Raw genomic sequence first — 27901 nt, forward strand, 5'->3', positions numbered from 1 at the left:
AATACAAACAGATACACAACACTACAGGCTGCTCACTTACTGCTGAATAAGTGCTAAACAATTCCCAAATATTAATTTGTTAGCCAGGTAAACCTACTAGACACAAGTCACTTTTCAGGGGGTCACTTGCCAGCACTCTGTGGTTATGTGATTGTTCAGTGACAACTAGTAGAAAAAGAATACTGAAGGAAGTCTCTGAAGGAAAAGTTTTACCTATTTCCTTTTAATTTAGCTGCAGAGCTTTTACAGCTACCACAATTCCAGACCTTCTGGCGCATCCTGACAAGCAGTTTATAACATCTTGAACGCTTTCTCTCATAAGAAGGGACTCTAAACAGACAAAAATCTATTTATGAAGAAAGCTTCTTAATTTGCAATGGAAGTATACTGTCAGAAGATCCACAGGGATCCTCTCCTCAAGTTGCCATCAATTACTTCTTGTAGAGATAAAACAGAGGCAAAAGGAGAAACCTCACACAGGTGGTGGGGGAATGACAGGCTAGGCAGGGCAAGGTGTTCTAGATTATCTAGTTCCAGCAGTTGTCGATGTACCAACCTGTCTAATGTGCTCTTGTTTTGACTAACATATAACTTTTTAAACAAAGGCCCAAGAGCAGTTCAGAAGATACTGGTGTTTATCCTTGCAGACTTTGGAGGATACCCTACTGATAACTGCCCTAAGCTATAATGTTATGCACTGATAATGTCTTCTCGTACAAATACCAAGCTATGTGGCTTGACCCTACAATGGACTTTCACATTTCACCAAGAAAAAATATGGAAGAAAATAAATTCCTTCCTATTTTGGTCCTATAATATTGTCCCATTTCTCTCCAGACCAACCAGGAATAATCACAGGCAAAGGCATTCTACTAGCACAGCTTGAATACGGACTTCCACTGGGTGCAGCAGCATCCAAGAAAAACTCCTCCACCACCCAAACTATAAAGCAAATCTGTCATTTCATTATGCTCTCCCTTAGAAATTAGAAGGATTGTATCACACTTAGTAAAGCCAGTAGGATACCTGTTCAACAAATGTGTGAACCTGCTTCTTGGATTCCAACTCTGCAATCTCCTCAGAGAACATTCTTGTCCTTCACTTGATTCCAACCTATTTAGACGCCCACACAACTACAACGTAAGAAGTCTTAACCACTCTGGTCCACTTACTTCATATTCCAGAACCAGACTTCATTGCACTAACTATGCCTTCTCCATCCTAGGCCCCAAACTCAGGAAATTCCTCTCTACTAATCTTAAAGATCTTACCATTTGTCCCTCATTCCATGCTCAGCTTAAAGACCATCTCAAGTCCAAGTCAGTTTTGCAAATGCCTTCCCTGTAGACACATCAACTAATCCCTCAAGCTCCCCTTCATCAATCAGGCACCTTTGTGTAAAGAAAACAAACAGAGCTTTTTGAAAGGGGTAAAAAAGAAACATGGACATGGGAAAGAAAAAGAGATCTGCTATAGTGCCGTGTGTACACAGAGAAGACAAACTTATAAATATAAAAAAATGCAGCTCCGAAGATATTTGAAGAAAAATACAGGTAAAGGCACTCACATATGGAAAATTTCACAATACAAAAAAATAAGACCACAAAGGGAGAATACAAAAGACTATACTAGTGAGGTAGAAGTTAAATGAAAACTGAAGTGATGGACTGTCTGACAAGTGAATGATTCAGTGTGGAGACTCCAACATAGATAGTGTCATAACATGATGGAACAATGGGTCATCAGATTATGAAGCAGTAGATGGAGTGGGAGGTATCTGAACATTTGCCACATGGAGATGCTCTGGACACTTCTGCAGGAGACACATACGAAAGCCTTGCTGAAGATACACAGCAAGGGAACGATCATAAACACTGGCAACTATGACAATGGGTAATGTTGTGGTATGATGGGCCAATGGGTCCCCATATGGAGGAGTAAAAGATGAAGCAGGATGCATCTGGAGAGGATACGTTACCGGAAAATCTTTTGTACAATACACATCATAAATACAGAGCAAAGATGAGGCTCTCAGTCTAGAAGAAACTGATCTAAGTGACGACTTGCTTGATTTAATGTAGACAGATAGGCATTAAAATAGATGAAAAAAAAACAAAATAAAGAAAGTAAATAAGACCTAAAATGTTAGATTTGTAAGAAAACTGGTAAAATGGATGAACACAATAATCAGGACTATTAAGAGAAATTGATATACAAATAAATAGGATGCATCACTGTGCTGCTAAACTAACAGGGGATGACGTGTTGCACAAAAACAGGGTAATAAATGAAAGGAATAAAACATGTAGTAATGAACAGAGAAAACTATAAAGCAATTAATAAAAGTATCAATGATAGAAAGATTCAGAAAAAAGAATAGATCATAAATGCTTAGAAAAGCAATGCATAGCATTAAACAGACCAATATTCATTATGTCTTTCTAATAAACTATCAGCATAAGCAGAATAACATAGAAGATATACAGAAAAAGTATAAATGACTGAAAAATATCTTGTAGTGAACTGGCAGGGAAAAAAAACGAACAGAAACACCACCAATACAGTAGTAGTAGGCATATTTTTGATAAGTATTTATAAGTATGTGTAAACAACTACCCTTGAGATTTATAATGCTGATACTTTTTCATCTCAGAAATTGTCTGTTAAATGAAATATTTTATCTGTAATTTAGTATAACCTAAACTTTGACTGCCATTTTTCCTTTAGATATTGTAAGTTCAAATGCAATTTTTTTTACTAGTATTTTGTACTTACTAAAACAAAAGCTTAGATTGTAATTTTGTTGTAATTTACGGTTTCGTTTTTGGAGCTTTTCTCCCCAGGACTCCATTGAAAATGGGTTCTTCTAGGCCCAATGGACTATCCTGGTAAATCAACTGTAAATAAATAAATAAATAAGAATTTATGAAAAAGAATAGTTGTGTAAAATCTTACCATAACCCATAGATGTCCCTCTCTTCTATATACTGCAGTATTCATAACATGAGGGAGTCCGCCTCTGGTGGACTCGTACATCCAGCCAGTATACCAAAGTCTAAATGCTATTGCAAGGTACGTGCGATGGCACACATCACTCAGCGTATGTTGGCCATAACGAAATGTCAAGTATAATGTGGACATCAGCATATACCTACCTCAGAACTGAATGCTGCAAAGCACCAGCCTGATAAAAGTGAGAAACATGTAACCAGGGATCAGGCAAGGGGGAAGCAATACTGCAGCATATAGAAGAAAAGGACATCTATTGTTATGGCAAGATTTTACACAACTATTCTGTGTCATTCTATTCATATGCTGCAGTATTCATTACATGAGGGAGAATGCAAAAGCTCATGCAGAGGAGGAATTGGGAGGAGGAGCAGAAACATTTTCCACAAAGCCATAGAGAATAGCTCTGGCAAACCCCGCTCTGGAGTTGGAAATAACATCCAACCTGTAATGCTTGGTGAAGGTATCAACAGAGGACCAGGTAGCTGTCTCTAGGATAGAAACTGTACCCAATCCTTTAAAGAAGGCCCAAGAAGAGGAAATAGCCCTAACAGAGTCTACCATTATAAGGGAAGATAGATCCTTTCCATTGGCTGAGTAGCAGAAAGAAATGGCTTTAGAGATCCAAAAGGAAATAGTTTGCTTGGAAACAGGCTGGCCCAGAGCACTTGGGTGATAGGAGACAATCTGTCAAGACTTACGGATGGGCTTGGTTTTGCACAAATAGTATCGGAGTTGTCTGTGAATGCTCAAGGTGTGGAGAATCCTCTCACTGGAGGATTGAGGAAATGGGAAGAAGGTAGGGAGATTGACAGCCTGATTCAGGGATAACTCATTAACCACCTTGGGCATGAAGGATGGCTTAGTCCGAAGAAAAACCCTGTCCCTATGAAAGACAGTGAAGGGAGAAGAGGCCATAAGGGCTTGCCCTCAGAAACCCTTTTGGCAGAGGTAACAGCCACTAGGAGAACCGTTTTCCATGTGCAGTGTTGCAGGGAGGATGGCATTGCTGGTTCGAAGAGAGCTAGGGTAAATTTTTCCAGGACAAAACTGAGATTCCAAGGAGGAGGCAGACTGGTTTCCTTGGTGGTCTAATGTGAAGGACGCCTTTTAGGAACAGTTTTACTTCCAACCTGGAAGCCAAAGGAGGCAACATAGGTAAGCATGCTGAAATGGCAGACAAATGTGCCTTGACTAAGAAATATGACAAGCCACTCTTCATTAATTTACACAGGTAAGACAAAACCACTGGCACCTCTACAGACAGTGGTTGCAAGTGTTTTTTTTAAGACACCAGAAGGAATACCTCTTCCATTTGGAGACCTAGGACATTCTAGTAGTAGGTTTACTGACCTCCTGCAGAACTTGTAGCACATCCTCAGTGTAAAGATGTCTAAAGGGAATCAAAGCCCTATCATCCACAGAGTCAAGTTTAGGGTGGACATTTGTGGATGCACTAGAGTTCCCTTGTCCTGTGTGAGTAGGTCCATCTTGGGGCGGTAACGTGTGGTGATTGCACTTGGCTAAATGTAGAAGAAGGGGGAACCAAAGCTGTCTTGGCCAAAAGGGGGTCACCAGGAAGATGTTTGATTGTTTCCACTGAATTTTCAGAACATTCTGAAGGAGTGGGAAGGGGGGGATGCATACACAAACATCCCCTTCCATGGAAATGATAGTGCACCCACTTTCCATGCCATAGGATGTGGAATCCTGACACAATATTTGGGAAGCTGATTGTTCATGGGGGAGGTAAAAAAAGATCTATCTGAGGGATACCCCATCGTCGGACAAGGTTCAGAAACACATCCCTGTTCAACATCCACTCATGGGATTGAGTTTTGGACCTGCTTAGAGAGTCTGTAATCACATTCTGAGCTGAGGGAATGTAAACAGCCTGGACAGAAACCTAACTCTGCTGTGCTATCTACAATGCCAGTCTGCAAAGGATATTGGACTTTGCCCCTCCCTGCTTGTTGATGTACCAGAGTACTGTGGTACTGTCTGTGAACCACCTTAGGACCGCCTGGTGAAATCCTGGACTTGAAGATTTTGAGGACAAATATCAAAGCTCTCATTTCCTTTATGTTGATATGTTCTTTTATCTGAGGTGGAGACCACACATCCCTGACCTTCCAGTTTCCCAGAGTTGCACCCCATCCTATGTCTGACACATCCATGTACAGATCTTGGGTGGGTGGAAATGGTTGAAGGGGTAGGCTTGGATTTCGGGACACCTGAAAAATCCACCACTCTAACTCCTTTGTCAAACAGGGGAAGAGGGGTACAATAAATTCCAGGGGGTTAGAGTGTTGCTTCCGAACTGTTCTCAGGAGCCATTGAAATTTCCTCGTGTAGCCTGGCAAAGGGAAGTATTGGAATAGTTGAAGCCATGAACCCCAGGAGGCACAGGAACTCCCTTGGTAGTCAGGGATTGAAATGGTATTAGATCCTGGAAATACAAGGTGAGAGACAGGATCTTTTCTGGAGGTAAGCAAGCCATCATTGCGCTTGTCAGGATCCTGCACCCCAGGAAGACATGATCCTGGGAGGGGGTTAGGGAAGACTTTTGGAGGTTGATGGTAAACCCTAGCCCTCTCAGAAGGGACACTGTGTAGGAAAGATTGTCCAGGAGTATTTATGGTGATGTGGCCTGGAGGAGCAGGTCATCCAAATATGGAAACATCTGTATGCCCTGCAGTAGGCTATAACAGGGGCTAAACATTTTGTGAATACCCTAGGTGCTGTAGATAGACCAAAGGGCAAGCCACAAAACTGAAAATGAGAGGAAGCCACAGACAAGCGAAGGAATATACTGAACCATTGGTGAATGGGGATGTGAAGGTAGGCATCTTATGTCCAGTGACACCATGAAGGCCGGGGAAGAATCAGAGGGAGAAAAGTAGGTAGGGTCACCATGTGAAAGGTGGGAACTTTTACAAAGTTGTTTAAATGGGATAGGTCTAGAATGGGCCGCCAAGGGCCATTGTTTCATGTGAACAGAAACATCCTGTAGTAAAATATTTTTCCCCTTTGGTTGGGTGGCACCTCCTGGATAGTGTCCTGAGAAAGGAGAGAGGAGAGGGCTAGTGGAAAGAATTCCATTTGGTCCTGTGGGGGTTGTGTGATCCCCCTTGAAGGTAGGACAGGTTTCCCATACCATGAAGTAACCTTGGTCAATGATGGAGAGGACCCAGGAGTCCAGGGTTACCAGTTTTCAAGCTGAGAGGTAAACAGAGAGGAGAACAGAAACTAGGTTAGATGGGGTCTGAGACCTGGTAGTCACAGACTACCAGGTATGGCCTGAAAAGGCTGTTTCTGAGAGGGTGTGGAGGAAGCAGACTTAGAAGGAGCCTGCCTCCTAGCATCCCTCTTACCTTTTGGTGCAATAAATTTAGTTGCCTTCCTAAAAATGTGGTTCTGGCTGGGTAGTTTCACTGGAAGCAGGGGACAAGAGAGACAAAAATGTGTTTTAAATCCTGGAGTTCCTTCCCCTTTTCCTGAAGAGTTTTATAAAGCCCTGAGGCTGCAGTGCCAAATAAGGCCTTGTTGTCCAGAAGGGCATCCATGAGCTTAGCTTTGATATTAGCCAGTAAGGGTTGTAATCTAAGCCATGCCTTCTCATGACAGACCCTGTAGCTGCAGCCCTAGCCAAAGCCTCCACTGCATCATAACTACATCTGATGGAGTGCCTAGTAACCTGGAAGCAGGAATTTAGAATACTGGAAAGCTTGGCTTTGTTGGGATTATCTAGAAGCTCTGACAGGAGTTTCACTGCATCCGCCATAACAGCCAGAGAATATTTGCCCATGTGAGTCTGACAATTCATTGCTCTAAAGGCCAAGGTTGTAGATGCGAAAATGTTTTTCTCCAGCCTATCCATAAAGTACAGTTTTGTACCTACCATAAATGTAGATGTTCGAAGATCCACATTGCTGCAGTCATAACTTGTGGGTAGTCCGCTGTCCTCGGTCGGCCCGAATACCAAAGTATTAGGGTGGCGTCGGTCATGGGTGCTCAGATCTGACGTCAGTGCGTCATGGTATTAAAGCGCATGACCGACGTCATATCCTCAGTCTTTTCTTGTCCCAGATGTCAGAAGGCCCTAAAAAGAAAGGCCACAGCCAAAAATAGAAAAACCTCCAAAACCCATGTACAAACAACCTCTACCACCCAAACCACACAACCACTCCAAACTACAGAGGGGAAGGAGGGAGGGTAAATTGGACTGCAGCAATGTGGATCTTCGAACATCTACATTTATGGTAGGTACAAAACTGTACTATGTTCTTAATCTCACATTGCTGCAGTCATAACTTGTGGGTAGAATCCCAAAGCAAAGGTAAAGGGAGGCTGGCAAAATCATAAAGCATTGGGAGCTGCTAACATGCCCTGTAAGACTGCAGTGGCAAATCCAGCCCTAGATTTGGAATAAAGAGGGAGATGGTAATGTTTAGAAAAAGTGTGCACTGAACTCCAAGTAGCTGCCTCCAAAATATCTTTAGTAGCTACACCCTTAAAAAGCAGAAGAATTGGCAGTTGCCCTAGTGGAATGAGGTCTGATTCCAGCCGGAATCTCCTTACCATGATGAGAATAACAAAAAGCAATACAATGGCCAATCCACTTAGAAATAGTTTGTTTTGAAACAGGTTTCCCCTGAGAGGCCAAAGCAAAAGAAACAAACAACTGTTGAGACTGTCTGAACCTGTTAGTCCTGCTCAAATAATAACGCAACTGCCTGTGAATATCCAAAGTGTGCAAAATGTTCTCCCCTTTATTTTGGGGATCAGCATAAAAAGTGGGCAAATGAACAGATTGGTTCAAGGCCACATTTGAAACCACTTTAGGCATAAAAGTAGGGTTAGTACGCAGAGATACCCTATCCTTATGAAAAATCAGGAAGGGTTCAACTGCCATTAGAGCCTGTAATTCAGATACCCTTCTAGCAGACGTAATGGCCAACAAAAAAGCAGTCTTCCAAGACAAAAACTTTAACTCAGACGTAGCTGCAGGTTCAAAAGGAGGTAAAGTAAGCTTTTCCAACACAAAATTGAGATCCCAGGAAGGAGTAGGAGCTCTACGCGGGGTCTTATGTTCTTTGCCCCTCTAAGGAATTGCTTAAACAAAGGATGAGAGAATAATGGTGGGTCACAGTCATAGTGAGCAGAAATGGCTGCAGCATGAACTTTTACAGAGGAGAAAGACAAACCCTTGTCTAATAATTCCGTAAGATATTGAAGAGAAACACTCAAATCAGGCCTGGAAACATCAAAGCTCTTTGCTTTGCTCCAAATAAAAAATCTCCCCCATTTATCTGCATAAACTTTCCTTGTACTAGGCCTTCTGGCCTCCAAAATAACATTCAAAACTTGTTGAGGAAGCTGCGACCCTCCAGGTTCTAGAACAGAATATGCCAGGCTGTTAGATGCAGGGACTGAATCCTGACATTGAGGAAATGATAGCCTGCCTGAGACAAAAGGTGTGGAATTGAAGGCAAAGGCCAAGGAGGCTCCCTTACTAAACTCCTCAGCAGAGGGTACCAGTGCTGTCGAGGTCAATCTGGAGCTATTAGAATCATGGTGGGCTTGTCTTGTCTGACCTTCAAGAGCACCTTGGGAAGGAGAGGCAGAGGAGGAAAGGCATAGATGTGAAGATTGCTCCAACTGAATGATAGAGCATCCACTTTCCAAGCTGCTGGATGAAACATCTTTGTGCAAAACTTTGGCAACTGGAAATTTAGTGGAGAAGCGAACAGATCTATGTCTGGAGTCCCCCATATCACAGTCAACTGTCGAAATACATGAGTATCCAATTTCCACTCGTGGGGATCCACCATCTGTCTGCTCAAAACATCTGCTAAGGAGTTCTGTGCTCCTGGCAGAAACCTTGCCTGAAGAGTGAGGTGCAAACTGAGAGCAGTCTCCCACAAAACCATAGCTTGCCTGCAAAGAGGGTACGAATGGGTTCCCCCTTGCTTGTTGATGTACCACATGACAGTTGTGTTGTCTGTTTGAATCAACACTTGTCCTGGGTGAAGTAGATCCTTGAAAGCCATCAATGCAAATTGGACTGCTAACATCTCCTTCAAGTTGATATGTAAATGTTGAAGTCTGGCAGGCCACGTGTCTTGAACCCATTTTCCATTGAGGTGAGCTCCCCAAGCCTTGTCCGAGGCATCTGTCGTTAAGATCTGACTCGCCTCTGGTCGGGTCACAGAGAGTCCCTTGTTTAGGTGACATTCCTGAGCCCACCACAAAAATTCCTTTTGAATGCAAGGTATTATCTGAATGACAGTGTCCAGATCGTGGCAGTGTTGCGTCCATACATTTTTGAGATACCATTGTAGCTTCCTCATATGCAGTTTGGCATTGGGAAGCACCAGAATACAAGATGCCATGAACCCCAAGGCTTGAAGGACTGTCCTTGCAGTCAGCCTGGACAGTAGAGACAATTGGTGGAAGTAAAGTGTAAGGTTTCTTTGTTTGTCCAGGGTCAAAAAGGCCATCTGGGAAGCTGTATTCAGTCTCACACCCAGAAAGCACATTTCCTGAGAGGGTACTAGACTGGACTTTGTTTCGTTCACAGAATACCCTAGGCACCTTAACACTGCCATAACATACTGTAGATGGTGAAGAAGCTTGTTTTTGTCTTGAGCAAGAATCAGGCAATCGTCCAAATAAGGATAAATTTGTATTCCTCTTAACCTTAAGAAGGCTATCACGGAGCCAGAACCTTTGTGAACACCCTGGGCAGTAGATAAGCCAAAGGGCAATGCAGAGAACTGATAATGTAAAGTCCCAGCCCGAAAACGCAGGTATCTCCTGCAACTGGGCCTGATAGGAACATGAAGATAAGCCTCTTTGAGATCCAGAGTTACCATCCAGTGATCTTTGCCCAACAGAGGCAGAAGTTGTTGCAACGTCAACATTTTGAATTTTGGAATGTCCAGGTATGTGTTGAGGATCGATAAATCCAAAATTGGCCTCCAAGTGTTTCCTTTCTTTGGTACAAGAAACAGGCGAGAATAGAATCCTAGGCCCACTTCTGACAGAGGGACCTGCTGTATAGCCCCCATTTGAAGAAGTAAAGAAATCTGTTTGTGAGCCTCTACCCTTTGCTGAGGAGGAACGTCTGGCATGCCCTAGAAAGGAGGCAATGTGTGGAAATAAAACTTGTAGCTTCGGTCTATAATGTCCAACACCCATTTGTCCTGGGTGACTAAAAGCCAATTTTGCTTGAAGAGTGCCAACTTTCCTCCCAAAGGTGCTGCCAGACAGGAGGGATCTGGCAGCTGAAGATGCAGGTCATTGAGCCTGTTTACGAAAGGACTGGCCCCTGCCCTCACCTGTAGATTGTGCAGGGGAACTCCACGTTCTAGGCCTGAAAGAACTCTGAGCTCTGCCCCTACCACGCCTAGATCTGCCTCTAGACTGTAAATCAGAAGAAGGGTAAGCCCATCCCTTAGTAGGCCAATTCCTGCTAAACTTAGGGGGCTGCACCTGCAAAAAATCTTTAACAGTCTGCATAGACTTAGCCTTGTCTTCCATTTTCTTTAAGACAGACTCCACAGGAGAACCAAACAAAACTTCAGACTGTAAAGGAGCATCTAAAATTCTAGCTTTAACATGCTCTGACAAATTCTGATCCTTAAGCCAGGCGTGCCTGCGAATAACTGATCCAGTGGCAGCCACCCTGGAAGAAGCCTGTAAAGCATCGAAACCACACTGCAAAGAATGCTTACCCACCTGATCAGAGGCATGAACCAAATCCTGTAATTCCTTACACTCTATGCCCTCTGCCAAAGCATCTACCTTAGATTTTAACTGAGTAAGGAGAAAATTCTGGTACTTCAACATATGAAACTGGCAATTCAAAGCCCTCATTGCTAGAGTGGAAGAGGTGTACACTTTCTTACCCCACCTATCCAAAGCTCTAGAATCTTTATCCATAGGAACTGGATTCTTTACAACAGAAGCCCTGACACCCTTAGGTCCCTGGCTAATAGTTTCTGGGTCAGCCCTTGGGCTCTTATACAGATATTTATGAGCCTCAGGCACTCTGTAATACCTATCTGGTTTAACTGGCAGGAGGCAAAGAGTCTGGATTAAGGGAAGCCTCAGAGAAAACATCCTGAACAACATCCAAAACAGGAGGTATAGCTAAGGGCCGATGTTGTGGTAAAAACAAAAATTCCCTAAGCCTCTTTCGGGAATCTGAGAAATCCTGGCCTTCCCATTTAAAATGCTCCCTCATAGAATGCAGGGTTTCTGAAAAAAAAAATCCTCTGGAGGAGAAGCAGGAGGACTGGAATCCTCTGCGTCTGAATCAGAATAAGGAGGAAAATCCTGAGTGTCTTCAGCCGAAGACTCTGAGTAATCTGAAGCCTGTTCCAAACATTCTACCTCTGGCTCTACCCTAGGCCTCTTATCTGGAGGAGGCATAGAACCCCTGATTAAGGAAATTAAATCTTCTGCCATTTTAAGCATGTGTTTTTTAGGCACAGAACCTGCAGAACTAGGACTGACACCAGAGGAAGGCAAACCAGGCCTGCCCTTAGAAGGTACCTTAGAAACAGAAGGAGAAGGCCTAACCCCCTTAGGCAAAGAAGGGAGTACAGCAACCTGAGAGGCCCCCTCAGCCTGACCTGACTCCTGAGAGGCCACATCCTGCAAAATTAACGTCTCCCCCTGAGACTCAGCTGAAACCTCGGCTGGATCTACAGATTCCACCGTAGTTTCTAAAGAACCGGCGTCCGGAACGGACGACTCATCCTGATTGGACCTTAACGATTTTTCCTTGCGCTTCTTAGCGGTAGCGTCGGAGGACCCGACGGCATATTGTAATTACACCGCTTACCGAAGACAAGCCTAGCGCAATCTAACCTACGTTGAATGGTGCGCTTATTAAACCTAGCACAAAAGCGACACCCGACTACGTCGTGCTCAGGCCCCAAACAAGGAATAGAGAGAGAGTGGTAATCCCTATGCGGTATCTGTTTCCCACAAGAAATACAATTATTCACTTTTTCTGACATCCGGAATTAACTGAGGCAAGAAAAAACAAAAATATTCCCCAACGGGGTACTTAGCCCAACTTGGTTTCGGTCTGAAACTCAGAATACGAAAATTTCAGAACGCCGAACGGCACTTGCAAACGCTGCTTCTGCTTTGGACCATGCGGCAAAAAAGACTGAGGATATGACGTCGGTCACGCGCTTTAATACCATGACGCACTGACGTCAGATCTGAGCGCCCATGACCGACGCCACCCTAATACTTTGGTATTCGGGCCGACCGAGGACAGCGGACTACCCACAAGTTATGACTGCAGCAATGTGAGATGAAGAACATCCTTGCTTTCTTTATCAGAGGGAAACAGGGGAGTGGTGGAGGGTAAAAGTTTGGAAGCTTTTATCTGCTGCCACTGATATACTAGTTAGGTCAGCCATGGGTGCCTTAAAAAGGAACTTGGCATCCTCAGGCACCTTGTAAAATCTGTCAGGGGGCTTGGGGGCTGGGAGTCTGGGCACTTAGAAGCTGCAGTGAAGGCATCCAAGAAGACTGTCAGGACTGGAGGGATGACTGAAGGATTAGGGGATTCAGTTTGTAGGAGGTCATAGCACCTTTTTTGAATCTCAGAAATCTGGCAGTAATCCCATTTAAAGAAATATATCTTCAAAATGGTCTCTCCAAAGGAAATATCCTCCCCAGGGGAATCCATACCATTAGATTCATCCTCTAATGAGGCATAACCCAGAGGAGAAGCAATTTGAGTAGAGTAGGCAAGAGATCAATTCTCTGATGAATCGTCCTCTTCAGAAGAGACATCCTCTGCAGGCCTTTTCAAAGGGGTAGAAGGAGAAAGGGCTCGAGTTGGAAAAGAAGGGGCTGACTTCTAGCAGTGGAGCCATGAAGGCATTAAAGAGGCCTTGGTAAAGGCCTGCCAGTCAGGAGTTTGATCAGAAGCCTGGCCCTGAGGGGCCAGGGAAACATGTTTAGTTTTTTCTTCTTTGGAGCCTCAGGAGCCAGGCGATGAAAGAAGGGCCTGATGTCAGGCGGAATTCCAAGACGTCTGTAAGAAAACTCTCAGGAACAACAAACTGTGTCATGCTGTGCAGGCCTTCAGAGATAACCAGCCATGGTTCCCCCTGGTGCTCAAGTCTGACACCTGTGAATCCTTCTGGAACATGCCTAGAGATTTCTTGATGGCTTCCACCGAGGTACCTGTTGAAGGTGGCTCTGCAGATTCTGCAGTGGCCTCCAGGCCTACATCAGCCTCAGGAAGGATGGCCAGAGTAGAGGCAGCAGCTGTAAGATCAGGCAGAGGTTTCTTGGCCTTTTTGAATTGCGGGTCTTCTGAAGGGCCTGATGTCAGCTCCATGTCTCAAGCTAAGCACTTAAAACATTGATTCTCCAAATATAACCTAAGGGACGCTAGGCGACTATGGTGGGTTTTAGGAACAAAGGCCTTGCAGATATCACTGGACATGTGATTGTGGTCTGGGCCTAAGCAAAATAAGCAAAGCTCGTGAGAATTTATGTGGAATCTGCCTTCCACAATGACACTTGCTCTTCCTAGCTGACATGTACTCGCAAAAAAAAAAAAAAAATAATAGCCAAAAGGAAAAGGAAAACCCTCTACAGGGTACTTAATTGGAGCACAAACATGAGTTCTTTGGCAAGTGACGACCGGAGCTGGCAGTCGGACAGGCGGCAGAAAAGTTCTGAGGTAGGTACGTGCAAATGTCCTCTTTATACCAAACATCTCTTTATGGCCGATGTATGCTGAGTGATGTGCCATTGCATGTACCTTGCTGTAGCATTTAGACTTTGGTATACTGGCCAGACTTCCCTCATGTTATGAATACTGCAGTATATGAATAGAATGACATCCTTGTTGCACATAAAGATTCTGAAGGGATAGAAGAATTAAAAGAAACAGTAAGATGATGTAATGTAGAGGATATAAAATGGGATAAAGTAAATGCCAGAGAAACTGAAACAATGTTAAGATAAGCTCCTAAATGGAAAACACCAGGCCTAAATGTAGTACTTAACTTCAGGTTAAAGGTATTAACAACTTTACACAAAGATTTAACCTTGAACAAGAATCACTTGTATGTGCATCCTGAACAGACACCAACTTGGCTAACAAGGAAAACAGTAATCCTTAAGAGTGAAACTGCAAGCCAACGTAAGAACTATACAACAATAACTTGCCTTCTAACAATATACAAATTATATTATGGAATTGATGCAGACAGAATTACAGTCATTTAGAAAAAAAAATTCAATTATGCTAACAGTCATGGAGCAAAGGATAATTTCTTGCAAAATAAAGGCATAATAGAGAGTTGTAAAAAGGGAATAATTTAAGTATGTATGGAAAGATTACAAAAAAAAGCATTTGACGGCACCCCACATTCACTGATAATGGAATGCTTGCAGACATGTAATACACACCCTAAATTTAATTACATTACAGTGATTATGAAAAAGTTGTAAGCCACTCTTTAGCTGAGCCATGACAAAGGGTTATTATCTCAGTCATAACTATTCAAAGTGGAGATACTCCAAGGTGATTTTTGTCACCACTGTTGTTTCGTCTTACCTTTACTCCATTAAGCTCCTTATTTAACAGATTAGGGTACGGTTACAATTTGGTTCCTCATAACCAACTTTGTTTAAAGCTTCTCACCTACTTTTTCTAGATGACTTGAAACTGTATAGCTCATAAGATGAGGGGCTGAAAGCATAACCACAAATGGTTAAAACTTTTCCAGATGATAAAAGAATGGCATTTGGTCTTAGTAATGTGCAAAAGCAACATTTAGAAAAGGAAAGCTACAGCACCAGGAAAATATTAACCAAGGATAGGAATGTGATATAAAGAAACTTGAGCAGGAAGGACTGCACAAGTGTTTGGGAATACATGAATGGTCAACACTAAAACAAACAAATGAGAATAAAGTTCGGTAAGGAATATTTCAGAAGACAAAACTGCCTTGACATCCAGGAAAAAACTTCAAGCTATAAATCAATTTGCTCTTCCTGTTCTAACTTGCATCTTTGAAGTGACTGCCTGGCCCCTAAAATTACCGAATCAATTTGACACAAAAACAAGTAGTATCAAAAACAGTTGCTTAACAGCAATCTTTCTAAGCTTGTGCATATTATCAAGATAATTCCTTATTTTTGCCTAGCATTCTGCAGTTGATCCTCCTCTCAAATTTGTGATGCCTGGGGATTTGTTCTGTGAGATTCCCACTATTCTGCAATACTTTAACATTTGTCAATCCCTCTAAATAATTTTTGTTGCTTCTTAACCATTGCTCCCTTTCTTTTATTCCCACCCTATTTTTAAACTCCACCTTAATTTTATCCCACACCCTAGATGCATTTTCAAAAGAAAATTCTATCTCCTCTAATAGCTCCTGAATAATCTCAACTACCAATTCCTTAAATTTCTTTCTTTTCAACAGATAAGTGGGAAGGCGCTAATGTCGCATTTTTATTTTATTACCCGGTGTTTTTATTTTACCTATTACTGGCGCAAGATCTGAAACAATTATTGGGTGTGTATCAAGACCTTCAATTAAATACACGTTCCTGTGAAATGTAAATTCTGTCTAGCCCAATCTTGTAAAGTCCTCTAAAGCTAATTATGAAGCTAAAGTAGCATTCCTAGCCAATCACAATCATAAGGCATTCTTTAAGTACGTCGAAATCTAAAAGGGGGTTTCCAGGTATGTGCAAAATTGGTAGCAGATGGTACCACTCACTACACCAGAGGAAATTGCTAACCTGTTAGCTGACAGATTTGGTGGAAACTTCAACCCCCTATCCCCACCAGCCATACCCCAAAGCAAACTTGACACCAGTTCTCTACCAAGTATCACTACAGATCAAGTCATAGCCGCACTCACCAAGACCAAAAACACTGTCTCAATGGGACCAGATAACATCCTAGGTTGCTTACTAAGCAATCTAAAACAGGACCTAGCTGACCCACTTGCCTTTCTCTTTAATAATAGCCTGAGAACTGGCTTTGTACCAGCAGAATGGAGAACAGCAACAGTAATCTCCTTGCATAAAGGGGGGCCACCAACAGACTGTGGGAAATATAGACCCAAAAGTCTAACCAGCCTGATCTGGAGGCCATGGAAAGGATCATGGACCTTTTCAACAAGGAAAGGGGTGACCTTCAAACTCTAGAACCAACCTAGTTTGGCTTTCTCAAGGGTAGATCACGCTTACTGAACCTGGCAGATTTCTTCAAGAAAATCACCAAAGCCCTGGATGAAGGTAAGACCATGCATACTGCCTATCTGGACCTAGCCAAAGCCTTTGACCCCCCCCCCAACACACACACACACACACACACACACACACACTCTGGTATCACTGAAAAACTCCTCCAGCTAGGTATTAACCCTTACATCATTAGATGGGTAGCTAATTGACTGACCAACAGAATATATACTGTTAAAGTTGGTGACTCCAGCCTACCAGTAGACCTGTCACCTTGGCATACCACAAGGATCTGTACTGGGCCCTTTACAATTTGGAATATATTTCTTGTAAAGCCAGGCTAAAGTGGATGGCCTTTGGCTTACTAAGTTCATTGCTGATTGTAAACTAGGTTCAATTACTAAGTCCCCCAATGATGTTAACATATTACAGGAGGGGCTAACACAAACAGATGACTGCTGCCAAAGTCATGGTCTAAAACTAAATGCAAAAAAGTGCACTACTTATCCTATTTGGCTAAGCAGGATTCCCCACTAATTATAATATTGACAGCACCCCTCTAAGTTCAAACCCAGTGGTGCAAGATCTGGGAACACAGGTCGACAGCAATCTGAACTTTGACCACCAAGTTTCCACTGTGGTATGATAAACCTTCTACACTGCGCATCTCATAAGTAGAGGTATCGCATCCAGGTCTAAGGATGTTACAACCCCACTTTACTTGACCCTAATCAGACAATTACAGTACAATGCTCCCTTCTACATGCATCTCACCAGACATTTGCAGCAAATGGAGAGACCACAGAGGTTTCTCACTAAGATAATACAAGGCCTCCAAACCATAATCTACTTGCACAGACAAAGCCCGGTCACTGTACTCTGCTTCATATACTCTACTAAGAGGTGACTTGTTGCTGGTCTAGAGGGCAGTGTCCAACTCCAAACTGAAGGAAATGCTGCACATCCGCAAATCAAGTGGCACTACAGTCACATGCGCTAGGGATCTCAACCTTGCCAGTGACATTAACAGAACATGCTGGAGAGACAGGTATGTTCCCAGAAATTGCTACTCCTCTGGAATAAACTTCCAATTCATGTGGAGCAAAGCTCCTCAATGACCCTATTCAAATGCAACCAAGACAAATGGATGGGTGACTGCAAATTCACCCCCGGGTGGCACCCATGTCCCTCATGGCCAGGGGTAGTTGGTGTTTATCTGTAAAGTAAGTCCATCTAACCAAGGACAATTGGGCAACCTGGGATTAACATGGCTAGGCATATAAAGGCTCGACAGCCTCTAGCCTAGTAACCTCCTATGAACCTATGAAGGATGAATTAGTTCTGAGGAACCCTATTCTTATGGAAAATCACATAGGGAGGTTTACACAGGGTACTTATAATTCTGAAATTTATCTGGCTGAAGTGATCACCATTAAGAAAATGGTTTTCCAACTTAAATATGTAATATCTATTGTGGCCATGGTTCGGGGGGGGGGCAGTTGAGTCAAAGCTTGCAGCATGATGGTAATACCTCATGGAGGGAATGAATTTCTAATGGGAGGACGTAACAAAGGTTCCTCTAAGAAATGCATTTAGATCTTTAAGGAGGCCAATGAAGTATCCCGGTGTCCAATATGAAAATTCAAAATTGCTGTCATTTGAACTTTGATGGTAGAATAACTAGAACCTTTTTGAAAAAGTTCACATAAGAACTCAAAGATGGAGAGTATGAGAGCAGAAAAGAGGTCCAAACCTTTACCTACTGCCAAAAAGAAAACTTTTCCCATTTGCTGCGATAACCCCTTGTAGCAAGCATCTGAGAAGCCGACACGATTTCAACAACCATACTGGGAAGCCTGACATCACTAATTCTGGTTAAAATTGGAGGAACAAACTGATAAGTTTCATGGTAGTCTGATCCAGACATGGCAATCTGGATGGGTGAGAAAAAAGACCTGGATATTGATCCAGCATCCAAGTAAGATGCAACAGTAGAGGCCACAGAAGAGGGTACCATGTTTGATAGGGCCAGCAGGAGGCAATGAGGATAACTTTGGCCTTGCACAGTTTGGCTTTTTGAATGAATTTGCTCACGAGAAGTAATGGGCGAAAAGGCATAAAAGAAGACTCAGGGCCCAACTAGGGACCACAGCCATCCCTTGGTGACTGTCCCTGTGGAGGGATGCAAAGTAACTACTGCACTTGTCGTTGAGGAAGGAAGTGAAAGGCCACATCAAGTGCAAGCCCAGCAGCTGAAAATTAAAGTTGCCACTATTGGATTGAGGGACCACTCATGAGGAGTTAGGATAGTCCTGCCCAACTACAACTTGTCCTCTAGAAAACTGGAAGACCCCAGAATGTGCGCTGCTATCAGAAAAAGATGTGAAGACATTGCCCATTGCCAAACACTCATAACCTAGCAATACTATATACTAAACAGTCATGTTTGTCTGTCTATATGGAAATCACATTTTTGTGAAGGACACCCCAAAGTGCTTACAATGTTAGAAGGATCATCCTCATCTCCAAGACAATGATGTGGAGGTTGGCCTTATGTGACTTGGCTCATTCTCTCTTTAAAATGCACCCTACCCTAGAAGGGAGATGTCTTTGGTCAATAATGTTATTGGTGGATCTGTATGAAAGTGCCATCTTTCTGTTATTGAAGGTGAGGTTATACACCAAGAGATATGTTGCCTGCAAACTCTTGAGAGTTGAATCCTGGAGTGTAATGGGTGAAATTTCTGAGACCACTGGACTGATACTGTCCACGGATGGTAGTGAGTCTTCAGAATTACTATAAATGAGGAAACCATGAGACCAACAGATGGAGGATTAATTGTGCTGCTGGTTAGAGAATATGTATTAGCTGTGCGGCCAATAGATGCAAAGATAAGACTCTGTGGTGGGGGAGACGGACAATTTGAGGAGTTGTGTTGAGGTGGTTTCCAATGAATTCTGTCTGTTGGGTTGGAAGCAAATGACACTTGTGGAAATTTACTGTTATCAGTAGATTCTGTAGACACCAGAGCAGAAGGTCCAAATGATATAACAGCAAATACTTGGATGCAGCAGTCATGATCTAATCGCCTAAGGGAAGACCTGGATCCCTAGAAGATGCATGTGCACCGCTACCTCTGCTATTATCTTGGTGAACACCCTGGGGGTCGTGGTGAGACTGAAGGCCAGGGCTCTGAACTGGTGATGACTGGTTCCCATCCGGAGATAGAGGAATCTCCCAGGAGTGTTTCCCTATTTTTACATGATAGTAAGCATTCTGTCGAGCACATCCAATTGTCCTTCCTCAGAAGAGGCAATATAGACAGAATTGTGACCATCCCGAATTTTGTCTGCTTTACAAATTATCTGGGATGACAACAGATCTGATGTCCCTCATTTTCTTTGGTATTAAAAAGAATCTTGGGTAAACATGAGATTTTAACTGGCCTGGGGGACTGGATGGATGACTTTCTAGCAACTTGGAAATTTCTAGTCCTGCTGGTTTCCTCTGACTGTGTGGAATGCTGGGAACCACTTTTTTTCTTTATGGGAGGGAAAGAAAAGGAAATGGAATAGCCTCTTCAAATTATCTTTAGCACCCACATATCTTTTGTTATGTTTTGGCAGGCTTGGGGGTGCAGAGATAAGCGTCCCCCAACTGCTTACAGAGTGCAGCAGCTGAGCAACCCTTAAGGGATGCTACAGGGCGACTTGGTAAAAGACATGGGACACCCTGGTTATGCAGTCCACCCCTGCCTCTAGGGCAATGTCCACTGGACTTTCCTCCACCTCTGCCACCTGGAGGTCTATCACCACAAGAGTCCTGGTAAGAATTCTGCAACTTGTGAAATCACATCTTTTTCACAGCCCTCTGATTCCTGGAGTAGAATCTCTTTTGGGGGGGTGGATTGCTGGCTCCTGGCCAATGTGTCTATAACTTTGGGTCTAAAAAGGGTAGAGCCATCATATGGGACATTGCTGAAGGACGTCTTGAAAACTTCCACGAAATCACAAAGCCACATCCAAGCATGCCATCCTACAGAAAGCACTGTGCCTGCTGCAGAGTAGAAATCTGGAAGTACACAATCTTTTGGACGTCCACATGCAAAACTCAATAAAGACACTTGGAACCTTCCTCAGTCAAGTCCCTCTGAAATCTGATGACATGAGCTAAAGAATTCAGTGACCTGAATGCAAAGGTTGCTAATGAGTATGTCCATTTCACAAACGTATCCAACTCCCTGGAATTCCTGTTGGGGGATGGCACAGGAACTCTCTTCAGACAATTCCTTTTGGTGTCTGCTGCTACAACTATGGCCTCCACTGTTGGACCTTTCCTCCAATGTTTCCTGTCCTTCAGAGGTGCTAAAATCCTATCCAGTTTTTGGGTATTGGCTCCATCACATCTGGGTGCTTTTCCAAGCCCACTGTGGCATGAGGTCAATGATCGGGTAAAATAGGTGGTACCTCCCACATAATGTTAAGCCAGAACCAAAGGCCTCTAAAAATAAATTCATCTAGGGTGAATGATCTTCAGTGGACCATCCTCCTCTCTGTTTCATGAGTTCAAGGATTTCACTAAAGGTGACATCTTCCAAAAGGGACCTGGGTGAACTCTCACGTTCATCCAAGTGTTTATCCTCTGTGAAAGACTCTGGAGAGGAGTCTATGTGCTTTTCCTTGCACGTTGGTTTTCTGTGAACAGATTATGTTAGGAAGACAGATGGTTCAGAATCAGACAGGAAGCTGATGCAGCAAGTTATTTCAGAAGCCTGTGGTCCTGAATGCCCCTGTCTGGCAGGAAAGGGAGAAGATAACATCACAAGATCGAGTTAGCATTTGGGTGGAACTGAACTAGGAGAAAAAATCTTCTCTTTGGTTAAGACGAAAACCCTTTCAAAAGGCCAACACTATACCCAGAGCAGATGATCTCCTAGGATCCGAAGAGGAGAAAGAACCTTCAACCCTGACCAGCCCCAACACTGAAGCTGACCTTGGACCTGAGCTATCTAGTGCCAATACACTGAGGGGAAGAGATGGTTCCAGGAGCATCTGGTTCGTTCCATCCCCAAGAAACCCAGCTCTGACTCTACGGCTCTGAGTCCCTTCCCGATCCAAATTTATTGGAGTCAAGTGGGATATAGTGAAGTTTTCGGTGTCTAAGTAGATTTAACTATCTGCACCAATAGAGATGCTTCGGGGATTAGTTGGATCCAAAACTGTCAGAATGAAGGAGGAAATGCAACAAGGGAAACAAGTGTGTTGGGGGTAAAGTGGCCAAAGTTCGGTACGTTCTCAGGGGATGGTACTGCCAGAATTCCCAGCTGGCTCTGCATTTTCAAAAACTTTTATCATCATCCTGTTGATGTGAAACTCTGTTAAGCTCCAAGATGGTAGAGTAGAAGAGGCCAAGGATGAAGGCCAGGAATATCTCCTTTCTTGCAATGCAATGCTGTGCTCACCAGTAATGGTGAAAACCAGGGCAAAGGAGAGGATGGATATGACTGAGATGTCGGTTCCCTCCAAAAAACTTTAGGTAGAGGTCTGACTGGTACTGTCAAGATCAGAGGAACATTTGATTGTAGAAGCAGAGCTGTCCTTCTCTTTTTACTTTTCTTTCTCTTTTTGCCTCCTGTTTTCTATCTTTGTCTTTTGCAGGGAGCCTTTTCAGAAGACCTAGCCTCATCTTGTTTCTTATCAGGGGGAGCAGAAGAGAAAGGCCCAGGCAACCCTGTCTGTGGGGTGGGGGGAGGTCTCCCACTACCAATTTGTCACATTGAACTTGCAGTTGCCCTAGCACTAAAAATTACATAACTGGCATTTTGTATCCAAATGGGCAGCACCCAGGCAATGGACACAGTGTTAGGATCTTGAGGAGAAAGTTTGTGCCTGCACTCAAACATTTTTTGAAAGTCTGCGATTCATCCATGATCAGCTAAAATGTTTTCAAACCACAAAAACACAGCAATGTATCTAAATTCAACTACTACTTTATATATGTAAATGTAAATATCTAAAGACAAAACGCTATTAACAAGCTTAGTAATAACAACTACTAATATTAATAACCTAAAATTCTACTTAATAGCACACAGGACAAAAAAAAATACTGACATCTTAATGCACTGGAGAGAAAAAAAACTGTCAACAGAGGAGGAGTATGGGAAGAATAAGCAATTAAGCTAAACTAAGTTATCAAATGCCAAAAAAATAGACAAATATTTTAAAAGGATATGAGTGCTATTGAAACATCTCTAAAGTCTTCAGGTGGCAAATGAGATCTGAGGTATTAGAATAGAGTTCAGGGAATTATAGGTAGGGGAAGAGTCAGAGCCCTGGAGACAAGAAGTTAAGTCCTCCAGCTTAATAAAATGGGCAGATGGTTCACCTCATTAGCCTTATTTGAATTTATGTTAATGTGTTTACCTACTTAGCAGCTCTATTTTCCCACCACCCTCTTCTACTCAACTTTCATTACTTTTTTCACTTATTTTCCTAGAAAATATTAAATTTCCCTTCTTAAGCTATCTTTTCATCAGACTCTGTTTATACTATTTTGATCATCTTTCCCGTTTCATTCTGCTTTAACTGTCCAAGCTACCAAATGTTGGCTTCCACACAATATACAGTGTATATAGCTATAAAATAAATATGTGAAAACAGTTCTAATGTGTGAATAACAAAATACAAATGTTCTCATAGACTGCCCAAAAAGGAAAACTTCAAAGGACCTAAAAGAAGCCTACAAATCATACCTTCAAAGATGTAGTAGTACTAAATTCTACAGATTAGGGACATGGTAAACAAAACAAACAAAAAAAAAAAAAACGACTACCAGCATCTCTAAATATATCCTTGTAACTACTGGCAACCCATCTTAGGCTAAACAGAAACTGGCAAGTTGGGTAGAAAACTCAAACAATAAATCGTTCAACAGATTAACATTAAAATCAGAAATCAAGACCTCATCACTCATCACAACTGACAACCACTACAAATCACAATGGACAGGTGTAATGTGGTCTTAATCTAATGAACCTGACCATGGAATTTTGAGTGTGTTGGAGTCCATTAATGTCCAGGGAGTAGTGTATACATGACCATTATGATATTTGTAGCTAGCAATAAGTGCTTCTTAGTCTACGAAATGTTCCCAACACAGAAAAGAGCTATTATTTGCAATGTGATCCTTCAGTGGTGGTGTCATCCAGGAAAATACTTATTATTCAGGTTATTAGTAGATTTAAAAATGTTTCTGAGAAAGAAAAATTTAGACATTATCCTTGAAGGAAAAACAAATAGCTACCAACAGGACAAATTAGTTAGGCCTAGTACTTTTAATCCACCTTTGCACCCCCAGTTGAGAAACTTTGAGTTAATTGTGGAGAAAGAATTAAGGACTGAGTTAAAACAAGATTTTGTACAACCAAATTTGACTAAGCAGCAGAATCAAATTCTTAAAGATTTAAGCAACAATGTAAATCTAAGGGTCATGAAGCCTGACAAGGGTGGGGGAGCTGTCCTGATGGAACAAATTATATACGAAGGAAAAATGATGGAAATACTCAATGATACCAAGAAATATTCTAGGAGTTCTAAAAATGAAATCAACATATCTTACAGGAACATCCAGACAACTTTGAATGATCTATTACTAGAAGGTCTTATAGATATCAAAACTTATAAGTTTTTACACGTGGAAAAACCTAGAGTTCCTTCCATATTTGGTATCCCCAAAGTGCATAAGGACCTCTGTGACCCTCCTTTAAGAGTTATTGTATCAGCTGAAGGCTCCGTTACAGCACCATTGGCAAAATTTGTGGATACCAAAACAAAAGGGCTTGTATTAAACAATGTGAATATTTTTCAGGACTCATGGGATTTCCTTAAAAGACTACAACCAAAACTATACAAAGAAAATATTTCTTTTGGCACGCTGGATGTTGTTGATTTATTTACGAGCATACCTCACGAGTTAGGTATGGAGTGGTTTGAAGAGATGTTGACCGAATACAAAGAAATAACTCACAATGAGTTTCGGACTATATTGGTATTAATGGAACTGGTGTTAAAAAATAATTTTATTTTTTTCCAGGGAGAATACTTTAAACAAGAAAAGGGAGTTGCCATGGGTGCACACTGTGCCCCTACTTTTGCCAATATAGTAATGGCCTATTGGGAAACCAGATACCTTATTGAATCCCCATACAATAGTCTATGGTCATTGTATGGGAGATTCTTGGACGACCTTTGCTTTTTATGGTTAGGAAACGAAATTCAATTTCAAGAATTTACTGGATTTTTGAAGCAGACAACTAGTTTCCTGGATTTTACTAACAAATTTGACAACACTGAGCTCTTTTATTTGGATGTAAACATAAAGAAAATCAATGGCCATTTTGTATCTAAAATTTATAGAAAGGACACCTTTTCAAACTCCTATTTGCACTTCACCAGTTCTCACCCTTTACATCAGAAGAAAAGTGTATTAAAAGGTCAATTTGTTAGGGTGTGTAGGATGACCTCTGATGACGAAATATACAATAGTGAGGTTGCATTACTGAAAAGGTTTTTCTTAAATAGGGGCTATCCAGCTGACTTGATTGATGCAACATCTAAGTTAGTCACTGATGAAAGAAGTGGTAGGTTTGCACCTATACTTGGGAAAATAAATACAGATTTTAACAATGAATCCAGGAACAAAAAGGACACTCGAAATTTCAATTCAGGTTTTGTGACAACTTATGACGGACAATCGGGTACAGTTAGGAGGGTAATGAATAGAGAATGGCTCAAGTTTTCTAAGTTCTCTGACTTGAAACATACCTTCGATAACCCCCTTGTTCACACTTACAGAAAAGGGAAAACTATCAAAAATTTTCTTGAAAGTGGTTTCAATAAGGGGCAGCAATTGAAATCTACTAGAGGAAAGACCGGTTTACACAAATGTGGGAGATGTAAATATTGCACCTACCTCACAACTGGCAATACATTCTTTTTAGAATCTAGAGACAAAAATATTCTTTTAAACACTTATGCCAATTGCAGCACCAAAGGTATAGTTTATTTAGCTACATGCAGGGCATGTCCATCATTTTATGTTGGTAAAAGTGAAAGACAACTAAAACAAAGAATTTATGAACATCTATATGAGATTAAAAACAAGGAGACAAATGCACTATACAAACATGGCTTGAATTGTAAACTAAGTAGTTTTTCATTTTTTGTATTAGAAGTAGTACCACCAGACCCCAGGGGTGGTATGTGGGAGACCTTAGTGGAATATAGAGAATTGTACTGGCAACTCACTTTGGAAGCCAATAGAACACCGGGACTTAATGATATGATTTCTCTAGGGCCAGTACTGAAAATGAGATCTGCCAAGTTATAGTGGGTTTATTCACCCACCACACTACACTCTATTTTCTACTCATTACTTTAAGTTTTGGGGTCATACCATTGAATATAGATATATCACACTAAAGTTACTAAGGTAACTACATTTTACTATGAGTTTCAGTTAAACAACTCTAACCACAATACCTCTGTAGTTCATGATACTTGACAAATTTTGTCAGTTCTATTTTATCCCTATTGGAACTATTCATTTTGTCCAGGAGATGGTGCTATAGTACACATTCTATGGATTTTTTGTATATAATATATTTGTTCTCAGCTTTTTAATAAGTTTTAATGAAATCCTGCAAGGAGTTTTTATTTCTTGATTTTTAAATAGTTGATGTCAACTGAATGTTTAGTTATGTTTGTATGTATGTATATTATTACTACAAAAACATTTCATAGTCTGTTGTTTCCTATGAGGAACAAAAAGTTTAATACCTACTTGTGTATACCTCTAAGCCTGCAGGTTTATTGGTTAATTAAGCTGATTAAATTTAATGGGTGTGTATATATAAACAGCTGTTGATCACAAGCATGTGTTTGCATTTCTGAGGAAGTAATACGACGAAAACGTGTTTTTGCAGTGTGTCAGCGTTAAAGTGTTGGAACTTGTATTTGTGCTTGGACATTAAACAGCGTCTTGGACCTTATTGAGGTTATTCCTTCGAAGTGTGTGGTGATTCTCCGTTTAGCTAGCAATAAGTGCTTCTTAGTCTACGAAATGTTCCCAACACAGAAAAGAGCTATTATTTGCAATGTGATCCTTCAGTGGTGGTGTCATCCAGGAAAATACTTATCAAGTATCCATGAACCAAACTTTAAACTATTCCCAAAGCCATAGTTCAAGTAGGAAACCTGAAGGAACCAGTAGGGATAAAACAGATGCATGTGTAACCACAGCCTCAATTTTCAGAGAACCAAGTTTCAAATAACTGAAGTTCATCCATTAAAATGAATTTCATGCAATTCTCTTTAGCAGTATAAAATGGCAATCATATTACAATATATCCCTTCCTTTGTATGACATCTCAGAAAAACATGCATACTACAAAGGGCAGCACAGGCATAAAAAAAGGCAGAATTACAAGGATGTAAGGTTTGAGAATAAATATGCCACTGTTTTCTGAATCATACTGTTACAGATACACGAGCTGCACTTCAGACACGCAGAAAGTTAACTAAAAATACATAATATAATCGCCAATAAATATGTTATGCTTTCCATTGACATCAAAAGAGGTATGAACTTACTTCAATGAAAAGAAAAAAAAAGTACAGTTGAGTAAAATCTTTCCATAACCACAGATGTCCTTCTCTTCACTGTTGCAGTATTGTTCACCTATGGGATCTCCTGCCAAGAACAATCCAACATCCACCAGCCAGTAAACTAAAGCTTGTACAGGTGAAATACATCTCATGCATCCTCCCTGCGCAAGGCAGAGGGCATAAGGGTGACATACAGATGCAAACACTCAAGAACTGAAAAATCCCCAGGAGGAACAGGTACATCCAGAAGGAAAGACAAAGAAGGGTCTCTCAGCCAGGAGGGAAACAGAACCCAAGGCAAGAGTCAGAACAGTGGGAGAGGGAGGGAGGGAGGGAGGGAGGGAGTGAATACTGCAACAATGAAGAGAACATCTACTGTTATGGTAAGATTTTACACAAATGTACTGTCTTTCCATATCATTGTAACAGTATGTGTCACCTAAGGAGAGGACAAGAGCTCATGAGAAAGTTTGCGAGGAGCAAGGCACATTGAAACCCTTCACAAATACATGCAGAACAGCCCAGGAGAAACCTACCTGGTCCTGGAAATAACCTCCAACTTGTAATGTCTAGTGAAAGTATGAACGAAGGACCAAGTAGCAGCCTAAAGGACAGAAATGGTATCTAGACCCTTGAAAAAGGCACCAGTGGAGGCAACTGCCCTAGTAGAATGTGCATTAACAGATGAGGAGAGACATTTGCCATGAAAAGACTAAACAGAAAGAAATGGCACTAGAAATCCAGGAGGAGATGGTTTACTTATAAACAGCCAAATGCCCTGGGATGAAAAGAAATAAAAAGCTCCTCAGATTTATGAATAACTTTAGTTTTGTATAAATAATATCTGAGCTGCCTATGGAAATTCAAGGTGTGAAGAACCTTCTCACTGGCAGACTGCAGAGAAGGGAAAAATTAAGGAAGGTGAACACTGACTAAGGGACAACTCATCGACTACTCTGGGCATGAAAGCAGGATT

At 41.8% G+C, this 27901-nt stretch overlaps 1 protein-coding gene across 1 annotated transcript in view; it reads right to left on the reverse strand.

Annotated features, from left to right (window-relative positions):
- The window catches only part of BRWD1 (bromodomain and WD repeat domain containing 1), a gene marked incomplete in the record, with an annotated part of 4378631 nt that overhangs the window by 2415507 nt on the left and 1935223 nt on the right, over positions 1 to 27901 (reverse strand).

Source organism: Protopterus annectens, chromosome 5.part0 (assembly GCF_019279795.1).
Source record: "Protopterus annectens isolate FY-2018-M chromosome 5.part0, PAN1.0, whole genome shotgun sequence".
Lineage (NCBI taxonomy): Eukaryota > Metazoa > Chordata > Ceratodontiformes > Protopteridae > Protopterus > Protopterus annectens.